At 43.7% G+C, this 10,614-nt stretch overlaps 1 long non-coding RNA gene across 1 annotated transcript; it reads left to right on the top strand.

Moving 5' to 3' along the window:
• The first annotated feature begins 499 nt into the window (after window positions 1-499).
• On the top strand, window positions 500-9,930 carry LOC132648918 (uncharacterized). The gene is made up of 3 exons (XR_009587303.1): window positions 500-579; window positions 1,058-1,122; window positions 9,531-9,930. It is a non-coding gene; the product is annotated as an uncharacterized LOC132648918 (long non-coding RNA).
• Window positions 9,931-10,614: the final 684 nt, after the last annotated feature.

The following is a 10,614-nucleotide window of genomic DNA, read 5'->3' as shown; positions in this document are numbered from 1 at the left end:
CATACTGCAGCTTAGATGTGCAAAAAGCCAGAAAGGAATTTCCTTTATTTTAATAATCTTGTTACCTTCCCCACCCCAGGAGAGTGAAAAACATGCAAGATGTGATGGTATCTCAGGCGGAAGATGGTGGAACTGTAGGCATCCTTGAGAGAAAGAGGAGCCCTTGGTCTCTCTAGGGTCCTTGAGACCACTGTTCTCTGAGGCTTGTTCCAGCCATATAGCCTTCCCTGCATCAGCAAGAGACTTGGATATAGGGTGAGTCTTCTCTCAGCCCACGGAATGTAAACTTAGCTATCGCTCATATGGTTCCAGACATCCTGGGATTTTGCTGGTGACATTTTGCTCATCCAGACATGGTCACATCCCCCAAACAGCTCCCACTGCTTGGCCAGACCTCATTGTGGCCTCTGCTATGGAGTTTCTCCATCTTGTGCTTTATGTGCCTTCATGAGCAGGCTTCTAACTTCCTCATTCTTACATACCTTCATCTCTTTCACTAGATCCTTTCTAGATCTCTGTGCTCAGCAGAAGCCAGGAAAGACATGGTCCTGACTGGGATGAGCTCTCTCATGCCTCAGAGTAAGAAGATTTTCCTACTTTGCTTGTTGGTGCTCACACCTGATGCTCGTAGCACCCCTTAGACACACATATTTCTCCCACAGACTTGGGACCCTCCCAGGCTGTGATATCCATGGCTTGCTTTTTCTTTGTCTGTCTTTCTATCTGTTTTTTTTTTTTTTTTTTCAAGACAAGTTTTCTCTGAAGCTTTTTTTTTTTTTCAGACTAGGCTGGCCTCAAACTCACCAACCAAAGGCTGGAATTAAAGAAAAGCTGGGGCTTTTTAACATTTCACTATGCCCCTGTGTTTCCTCACATTGAGGATTTGATGTGGCTGGGGTGTGGAGTCAGGAGTTGGGGCCTCACTCGTTCATCCACTCATCCCTCTTACCAGCTCCTCACCCTCTCAAAGCACTTTCTGCCCTCCCCATTAACTCTGACTGGCTGTCTCCATCTCTTTCTTATGCAGTAATCTTTGTTTTTGGTCTTTGCTTTTCAGGTCCAAAAGAACTATAAAGAATGCCTTAAAGATGGAGCTGGTTTCCGCCTTCCACCTTCCCGATGGTGAGTGCTCTCTGTCACGAACAATTCCACATTTGGCTAAGGCTGAGGATCTGGCTTGCTTCCATGTATGTGGACCTATCTGCATTGCCCACGTGGCACGCCTGGGTTGGCTACCCAGAGGCTATTTAAGCTGTGGGCTGGCTTTCCCCAGGGTCAGATGATTGTTCAAGGTTCCTGAATAAACTGCATTGGAAAAAAAAAAAAGAACTATAAAGAAAGAAAGAAGACTGGATAGCCACCTATAATTGTGTGTCCCAAGACTGGCACAGGCCAATGAACCACATAGTGCCTTACCCTGCACTGAGAGGTTATGATGCCTTTTGTGCATTTCAAAACCCAGAATACCTAGAATCTTCTACTATAACCTAGAAGAAGGCTCAGAGGAGGGAGATGACTTACCCAATCAGTGACACCACTAATTAGTAAAAGCAGACCTGGAGCTGTCTTTGCTGCCGCTCTACCTTCCTATTGCCAGTCAATATAAATCCTAAAACACAACACAGAAATACAGGGAGTGAATTGTAACAATAACAACCTGAGCCCAGCTGCTATGTCAGCTCTTCAGTCTATTTCTTCCAAGGAAATAGCATAAATTCTATGTGTGTATGTGTATTCTATATTCTATATACTATGCACATATATATAATCTAATATCTATCTATCTATCTAACTGTCTGTCTGTCTGTCTATCTATCTATCTATCTTTTCTGTTTCCGCCTCTCTTTTAGTATTTCATACATTAAAAAAAACATGATCACATAAAAACTTGTCAAGTTCAAAATCTAACAGAGGAGCTAAGCGAGTTAGAGATTGGGGTAGAGGTGCAATTTAAGCACACCGTCTCGTAGAAGAATTCTTTCCTGCTTAGAGAAAAGCACCTTCAACATTACAAAGGTAATCTTGAGTTACTTAAAAACTACCCAACCCAAATCTCTCTCTCTCTCCTTCTTTCTCTCCTTCTCTTTCTCCTCTCTCTCTCCCTCACACACAAATAAATACATAGCCATATAAAGACATCTTTATAGGGTAGGGCATGGTGGCACACACCTTTAATTCCAGCTCTCAGGAGGCAAAGGTAGGTAGATCTCTGTGAGTTTTAGGCTAATGTGGTCTGCATATCTAGTTCCAGGACAACCAAAACTACATAGAGAGATCCTGTTTCAAAAATCAAAACTAAAATTTCACAGAAACTTTCAGAATACCAAAACAAATATCTGGATACCAGTCAGTCCTCAGACAAACAGACACTAAAATGAGCTGTCATAGGAACTTATCAAGCTTCACTGTGAATTAGACAGTGGTTACCAAAAAAGGATCTACTGTTCCATCTCATGAGCTGAAGATTGTGAAGCTAGATTTCATCCAGATTCAGGTTTTAAATGGGTAGTTCCCACCCACCCGATACCCTCTTAAGGAAGTAGAGAAGGTAAAGGACCCTGAAAGAGGAAGAAGGGGCAAATCTCTTCCACTTGCTTTGCTTGTCTCTGTACAACTTGGAGGAAAGTTAAATGTGCCTTTCTGAACAACAGAAGCCAGACTGCGATCGCTTCATGCTGTATGATCCCACTTTCACGGCTTCCTGTAAGAGGCAAAACTAGAAAGGCTGTGATGAGAGTGGTGGTTATCAGGGGTGAACACGGAGGAAGGACCCATAGGCAGAGGATTAGTGAGGCGGTGGAGATATTCTTTGTGATACTCTATTGGTGTGAACATGTACTTGTCTGTACATCTAGTTCCAAGACAATCAGGGCCACATAGAGAGATCCTTGTCAAAACCTAGAGTGTAAACTTCAAGAGAAGAACCCAGACTCTGATGTCTAGCAGATATTCATGATTCTAAGTAGGTATATCATTCCCACCCCCGCCAGGTATGATCTGCTTCTCTGATCCCTCTGCCTCTACTTTTTGAGCAGTGTTATTACACGTGTGTGTTACCATGTCTACTCTTATGTGGACTTGGGGATTGAATCCAGAGCTCTCATACATGCTAGAAATCACTCCACCAACTGAGCTCCATCCCCAGATGCACATTTTTTTTTTTTCTTTTTGGAGGTAAGGTCTTATGTGGTTCAGGCTGGCTTTGAACTTGTTATGCAGCTGAGGATAGCCTTGGACTCCTGCTTTCACCTATTGAGATCTGGGATTCCAGGCATGGGGGCCACTATGCCTGGCCAAGTAAGTGTATCAGCTGTAACAAGTGTGCCACTCTGTAGGGTGTTGATAAAAGGGCAGCTGCGGGGTCAGCTGGGTTTACATTTTCTATACCTTCCTTACAATTTTGTAGTGAACTGAAACCTGCTCCTCAACAGCAACATGCAGGCATCATAGAGACACAAAGTAGGTGAAGCCAGCTTTACCTGAAGGGGTCATTTATGATAAAGATACAGGAGAATCTAGGGAGTCGTCAACCGGAGCTCAGTGGGGTTTGGGAAAGAGCTAGGCTCAGGAACAGGACTGAAAACCATGACTTCTGGGTTCCGTGTCTCCGCTTTCTCTTCTGTCATTTGCTGGGGGCTGTCTCCCCTGCCTTCTCTTCATGTGGCTAGAGGTTACTCACTGAAAACCTGCTCATTTAAGCTAAGCCGTACACTCCTTTTTCTTGAGTAAATTTCCATTTCCTGGCAAAACTTTGCCCATTTCAGCCCAGGTGAATAGCTTACTTTTGATCCAGCCAATTATGACAGAAGATGGAGGTTAGACTTCAGAGAATTACTGGCAAGAGGCTGCTGGTGGAGAGGAGGGGTTAAAGGTTTCTGCATGAACGGGGCAGACAATGCCAAGAGGAGCCGCTTCTCCATCCAAGTGAGCAAACACTGCAGGGAGCTCAGGTTCATATAGGTGGGAATTGGAATGCAGCTGCTGCCTCTTCTGAACCCTACAGCCCCTCCCTTTGCAGGAGGCCTGCCCCTGTGACATTTCTCAGTAGGTGACAGTAGCAAAGAGAGCCAATGGGAAATGCCAGCCCTCCCCCTCTTCAGTGGAGGGCAGACTGGGTCTTGTTGCTGTTAACAACCGCAGAACTGAGGGTCACACCATTGCTTTTGCCTGAAATGAGAGCTCATTCACAATTCAGTTCATGGTCCAAGAAACAAAAATAATATTTAATGAGCAAAAATCTTCTTTGTTTAATTATGGGAAATGTCAAGGTTGAATCCAAGTGCTTTGCTTAAGGTCAAATGTTCAGAGCTATCAAAAAGCATTTAAACTAAAGCTGATGGGCTATTAAAGCCCAGGCTAGTTAAAAATCAGGCACAGTTCTTCAGTGATTTACTTCCCCCTATTGGAAGCAGAAATGTTGGAGCTTGTACAATCCAACAGCAGCGTATGCCTTGCTGGTCACTGCAGAATTCCTTAGACTGATGATAAATTCGGCAATGAAGTCAACACCTTGAGTCTTCCAAGGAGTTACCTACAAGGCTCAGGCATTCACTTTTCAATTTGCCAATGATTTAAAAATATACCGACCTCTTCCTCGAGTGTCTGCTCTGATCGGTGAGGGGTAAGCTCTGAGCAGTGATATTTTTTTTAAAGGTTTCTAAGGGAAGTGTTTCAAATATGTCGTGGGATTAAAAACAACTGGGCTAAATGGTTTAGTTAATGAAAATAAATGCTGAGAGCTGAGGCCCCTGTGTCCCGGACTTCCCTCCATATTTCTGTCTTTTCTCATGGTTTGAACTCAATAAAACATTTATATCTTCTTGGCTGCTTATGTTTCTTGGAGCGTAGAGCTGCCTGCCTTCTAGAGGGCCTTGTATGAATAGGCTTCACAAGGCACAAGCTGGCCATAGCATACCTGCCTTGTCTTTGGAAGTGAATAGGATCGGAATTCTCCATAAAACATCCCGGCCCTCACATCACATGGTTATAGAGGGGCAGTTCTGATGCCTCAGGAGAGAGATGGGAATTCAGACCAAGGCTAGGTCCCTTTGGACAGTCTGAAAAGAAGAGGCCAGTGGATCGTTCCTGCTCAGTGAGAAATCTTTGCCCTGTTATTTATGCACACAGCTTCACTGCTCTTTCTTTCTTTCTTGTCATACAATAGAAATAATGATCTTGGTACTGGACCCTGTGCTGCGCTAGGACAATTAATCACCTAGCAAGTCATTTATTTCCCCTTACTCTCGTCCACCAGGACCATCATCCTGTAGGTAAACAGAGGTGCCTGTAAATCACAGAGAGCACACAAGTCCAAGGGAGAATAGTTGATTAAGCGCCCCTATAACTTATAGTTACATAGTGCCTCTCATCCCAAAGATCTCCAAGCACCGGATAGACTGATGTATGTGCCGGTACTCAGCCCCTATATATGTCATATTCCACATCAGTGCCCAGCTGTGTATGTGTAATGTTTATTGTCCTGTCATATCGTTACCCTCCAAACTGCAGTCATGGACTGGGTAGGAAGCAAAGAAAGGAACTTTCCATTTCCGTGGACTTACAGATGATCAAGCAGAAATCGAGCAGCAATGGTGGAGAAACCCAGCCACCCTCTTGAGCAAAAATCCCTAGGCCCATGGCATGCTGGACATGTCATGAGTGCTCTGCTTTAAATCTTCTAGAGTTGGCAGCAAGCAAGCAGGTTTAGAGGCAGAGTGCAAGCTGTGCCCTGATTGAAGGTTGCCAGGGAGAACATGATAGGGGTCTGAAGGATTGATATTCTAGGAGAGAAGTCAACAATGATTACCTGCACAGAAGGCCTTGGCACTCTTCATCATAGCTCTGCCTCTTAAGTGTTAGTAGCATATGGACCTGTCTGAAAGACAGTGAGTAGCAATTTCTGTTTACAGTTACTATTTATTTCTATTGTTTAATCAGCTGTGTGGCCGATCCTCTAACCATACCAAGTAATTAAGGGCGAGGGAAGGTGAATATCCCTCCCACCCCCAATTACTGAGGGTGGTCTGGGATATTTTACTTTCTCTTATCTTGGTTGACCCTTTTTTTGCTTGGGGTTTTCTTTATTTAAGGGGAAAATAATGATAATTTGAGCCAAATTATAGGAATTCCTACCTTCAAATCAAGACTCATCCTTATGGCTTTGATATATGTACAAACCCCCAAAATGTTGAATTAAACTGAATTCAATACAAGTTCAATTTGAGCAAAACAACGAAGCCAATGTGATTTGATTTAACATTAATTTAATGGGAAAGATGATGTTGTTTTGCTGAAACCAAATTACCCCTCAGATGAGAACATGATGCTCATTGCTGTCTGACTCTCCAACTTGGCATGCCTATGCTACCAGGTATCATGTGATGACCAGGTTTCTCATAATTGCTTTCAGCGTAAATTGCTGTGGGAAAAAAAAAATCACTCTGTGAGCAATACTATCAGCTTATGGGATCTTAATTTTGGAAAGTGTATTATTTCTCTGTGAAGCCCACATCTCCTCCATGGAGCAAGCAAAGGCCCTTGGGATCCTGAAGCACAATTTGATTATGAGGAGCCATGAGAATGATGCAGAAGATGACAAAATTCAATTTAGAAAGCATGGTCAAAAGGAAAACCCTCAATTAAGGCAACATCATAAAAATTTTAACACACTCCTGGGAGTCTCTGGAACTATAGGCCCCATGTTGAAACAAATGTTGGAGGTAACTGAGGCCAGGCTAATTGTGACTTTAAAGATGGAATCAGTGGAAATATTTCTGAATTAAAAGAGGAGCAAAATAATATTTAAAATTAACATGACAATAAATTTTACTCCTTAATGCCAGAGTGTGGACTCTTATAGTCACGGCAGAGCCAGCCAAGTTTAAGTGTATCTGCTCGCTCTTTTCCCTCTTGTGTGTGTGTTTTTATGTGCATGTTTTTATGAGTGTGAACAGTGTATGTTCATGATATATGCTCACGTGTGTACGGGTGCACACCAGTGCATGGGCTGAAGCCAGAGGAGAACTGCCTTATTACTCTCTGCCTTGTTCTCTTGAGACAGAATTTCTCTCTGAACCTGGAACTAGGCTGCCAGCCAGTGAGGCCCAGACACCCACCTGTCTCCCTTCACCATGCCACTGGGTTACAGACATATAAGTCCCACCTCATTTTCTGCATGGATATTCAATTCAGGATTCAAACACAAGTCCTCATGCTTTTGTGACAAGCACTCAGACCCACTGAGTTATCTCCCCAGCCCCTCCTTTTCTTTTTGGTTAGGAAGAGGACTCCACAGGTGATCATAGAAATCTGGCTAATCAGCTGATCAGTGGGAGACTGCACTTTCCAGCTTCTCATGCAGGCTTAGGCCCTGATTAGTCAATAGAAGCAGAAGTATTTGTCTTCCTTACCCTTGCTGAAAAGATTGCCTACTTTCCACCCTCTTCTTTTCCAATGGGTGTGGTACTTATTGGACAGCAATAGCCATGAAACAGCAACTTGAACAGACCTAGAGGAAAAAAAAATAGAAAAGACCTGGATCGCAAGGTCATCCTATAGACCAGAGCCTCAGTCTGCCTTAATCACCACTGTTCTGCTTTCTATTGGTTAAAGCAGTACTTTGGATTTCTGTTAAAGCATATCTTAACCGTGCTCTAGCTGCTATAAAAAGTCCAGTTTTACTTACTCAAATGCTTAAGTTTGGGGCTTACTAAATGGTGGTCGATTAGGTGCTGAAGAGTTCTGAGTATTCCTGGAACTGAGGAGTGACCTGGAGCGCTTTACTCTCACGTGGCTAACTAAGCCACACTTGCTTGCTTGGGGTTTTCTTTTCGGAAGGGAAAAATAATGATACTTTGAACCAAATTATAGGGTTTCTAACCTCCCTCCAAACCAGTGTTTCCTCTTTACCGCAAGGCCAGCACTGTCCCCTGTGTTTGCAGAGATGTGCGGAGAACCTCACAGTCTATCAGCACTACAGCAGCCAGCACCATACTGGTAGAGGAAGGCAGAGGTCCAGGTGGCTAGTAGAAGCCAGTATTTGTGCTGAGGAAGAAGATAAACTGGAGCTGTGTTAGGCTGTTCCACTTTTATGTTATAAAACAGAGCCTGGGGGACAAGGAACCACCGAGAACAAGGCCTAACCTAACAGGTTCCCTCCTCGCCCTCCCCACCATTCCCTACTGTTTCATCTTGCTTTATCTTTCAAAGCTACTGCAATGATCCAAGAATTTCTTTTTTTTTTTCTGTCTTCTCTCTCTTTCTGATTGTGTATACTTTTTAAGATCTTTCCATGGCTTTTATATCCACCACTGATTCTCTAGTGACTAGAGAATTGAGGTGCTCAGAGGCACTGCTGAGTAGATAAAGGAAATGAATTAAAGTCAGGAGAGGACAAGTGATAATGCAGAGAAGGAGACACATGAATCATGAAACCATGAATCATAGCCTAGAGTTGCTTATTTGGTGGTGGAGTAAAAACTGTGTGATTTCAGTAAAACAAAGAAATATCACTCTGTTTCCTACTAGAAAGATACTATCATTCTGGAACACCCCCTCCCTCCTACTGCCGCTCATTGTCACAAGCCTTAGATGCTGTATTTGTCATTTTTGTGAGATTATAATGGAGTACCTGAGGCAGGCTATTGCTGAAGGCTGAAAGTTTAAGATGTGTAGTGTGTCCCTGGTGCAGGTCCCATGACAGATGCTTAATGTTGTAGGAGGAAGGGTCACATCCCTAAGCAGGATGTCTCACATAGATTCGTGGTTTGTTTCCTTTTTTCTGGAGAACTCACTCAAGGAGTGCAACATTCCCTTCCAAAGGCAGTATCCCAGCATCCCACTAGGCCCCACCTCTTAAAGATTCCCCCACATCCCACAAGATGGACACTCCATGGGCAAAGCTCTTGACTCTTGAACTTATAGAGATAAAGGAACAAACAGTTCCCAAATAATTTTCTTTGCAAACCTCCATTGCAGGGGTGTAACTGAACACGCCTCCCCAACTATTTGCTGTAAACCATTGCTGTGTCCATACTGTAATTCATACTCCCAGAGTCCCTTGCTGTGCACAAAGATGACAGTAGGGAGAAGGAACTAGACCTCGCCTAGGAGTCTGTGCGATTCCTCTGACAGATAACTTTGCCTGCAGGGCTTGGAAGAGTCCTCCTAGTTTGTGTGCTGATCTCTGGATCTTCTTTGAGTTTTTCTTCCCCCTCTCCTTCCCTGGGGGGAGATGTGGTGGCAGTCTGGTGGCTCTCTCAGTCACCTTCCTTGCTTTCTCTGATAGGTATTTCCTCTCCCTCATGTCATGGCTTACTAAATCTCATATTGGCATCTGATCCTCAGAGGATGTTGGGTAGATGGTGTGGCTGAGCCCAGGCACTCACTATTTCTTTTCCAAATCTAGTGTTTGCTCTTGCAGAGCCCTAGAACACTGGCCTTCTATTTCTAGATTTAGACCAAATTTGAAACTGGGAACAGAAAAGAGGGAGAATAAGGCCGATGCTATTTATTTATTTTTTTCATTGTAGGTAACTGGCACTGACAGGAGAAGCAAACAGCAATAAGGCCGGATGCTGAGAAGGAAAAGACAAGCATAAAAAAAGAAATCATTTGATTTCAGGGCCTTCCTCACCATAGGGAAGGATATTGGCTTTGATATGTGGCCTGCAGCACACTTACTGAATTTTTGATAGGAGACGACAGAGGTGGACAAATTCAAGTAGATAGCGGTCACCCCTGGAATGCGGCCACTCCGGCGCATGGTTTTGTTGTTCCATTCAATTACAGAAGTGGGAGGTAATTGGACAGAGCATGTCATAACTTAAATGTCAACTGTATACCTTGGAGAAAGAGAGCAGATACAAAGATTTGTTCCTGAGCGATGGATTCTCACAGTTACAGCCTGCCATGTGCCCTGGAGCACTCATAGCCCAGCAGAATGGATTTAGCACTCTAATTTAGTAACATGATGTGATTTAATTTATTTGTTATGTAGAAACTGAAAAATATATTAGTTATGCCTTGACCTCCAAATTCAGTGGCTTAAAGCATTTTTTTTTTTTTTTAAATCTTTGTCTCTGTGGATTAGGAGCAGTCTTTGTCAGTCTTCTGGGTCAAGTTATTTTACAGACCATTATCAAAGTTTTCTATGGGCTTCTGTCATCTCAAGACTCAGCTAGGAGATGGCTTAGTTAGGGTTTCATTGCTGTAAAGAGACACCATGACCATGGAACTCTTATAAAGGAAAACGTTTAGTTGGGGCTGGCTTACAGTTTCGGAGGTTTAGTCCGTTAGCATCATGTCGGGAAGCAGCGCAGCATGTGGGCAGACACGGCGCTGGAGAAGGAGCTGGGAGGTCTATATCTTGATCCAGAAACAACAGAAGTGTGCCACGCCGGGTGTAGCTTCAGCCCAGGAGACCTCAAGCCCATACCCACAGTGACACACTTCTTCCAACAAGGCCACACCTTTTAATAGTGCCACTCTCTATGGGCCAAACATTCAAACGCACCAGTCTATGACGGCCGTACCTATTCAAACCACCACATGCCACTCCCTGGTCCCCGTAGTCTGTCACAGTCTCAACAATGTTTAAAAGTCCAAAGTTCAAAG

This window comes from Meriones unguiculatus, chromosome 18 (assembly GCF_030254825.1).
Source record: "Meriones unguiculatus strain TT.TT164.6M chromosome 18, Bangor_MerUng_6.1, whole genome shotgun sequence".
Classification (NCBI taxonomy): Eukaryota; Metazoa; Chordata; class Mammalia; order Rodentia; family Muridae; genus Meriones; species Meriones unguiculatus.
The sequence above is the reverse complement of the archived record's forward strand: the minus strand, read 5'-3'. Positions and strand labels throughout refer to the sequence as shown.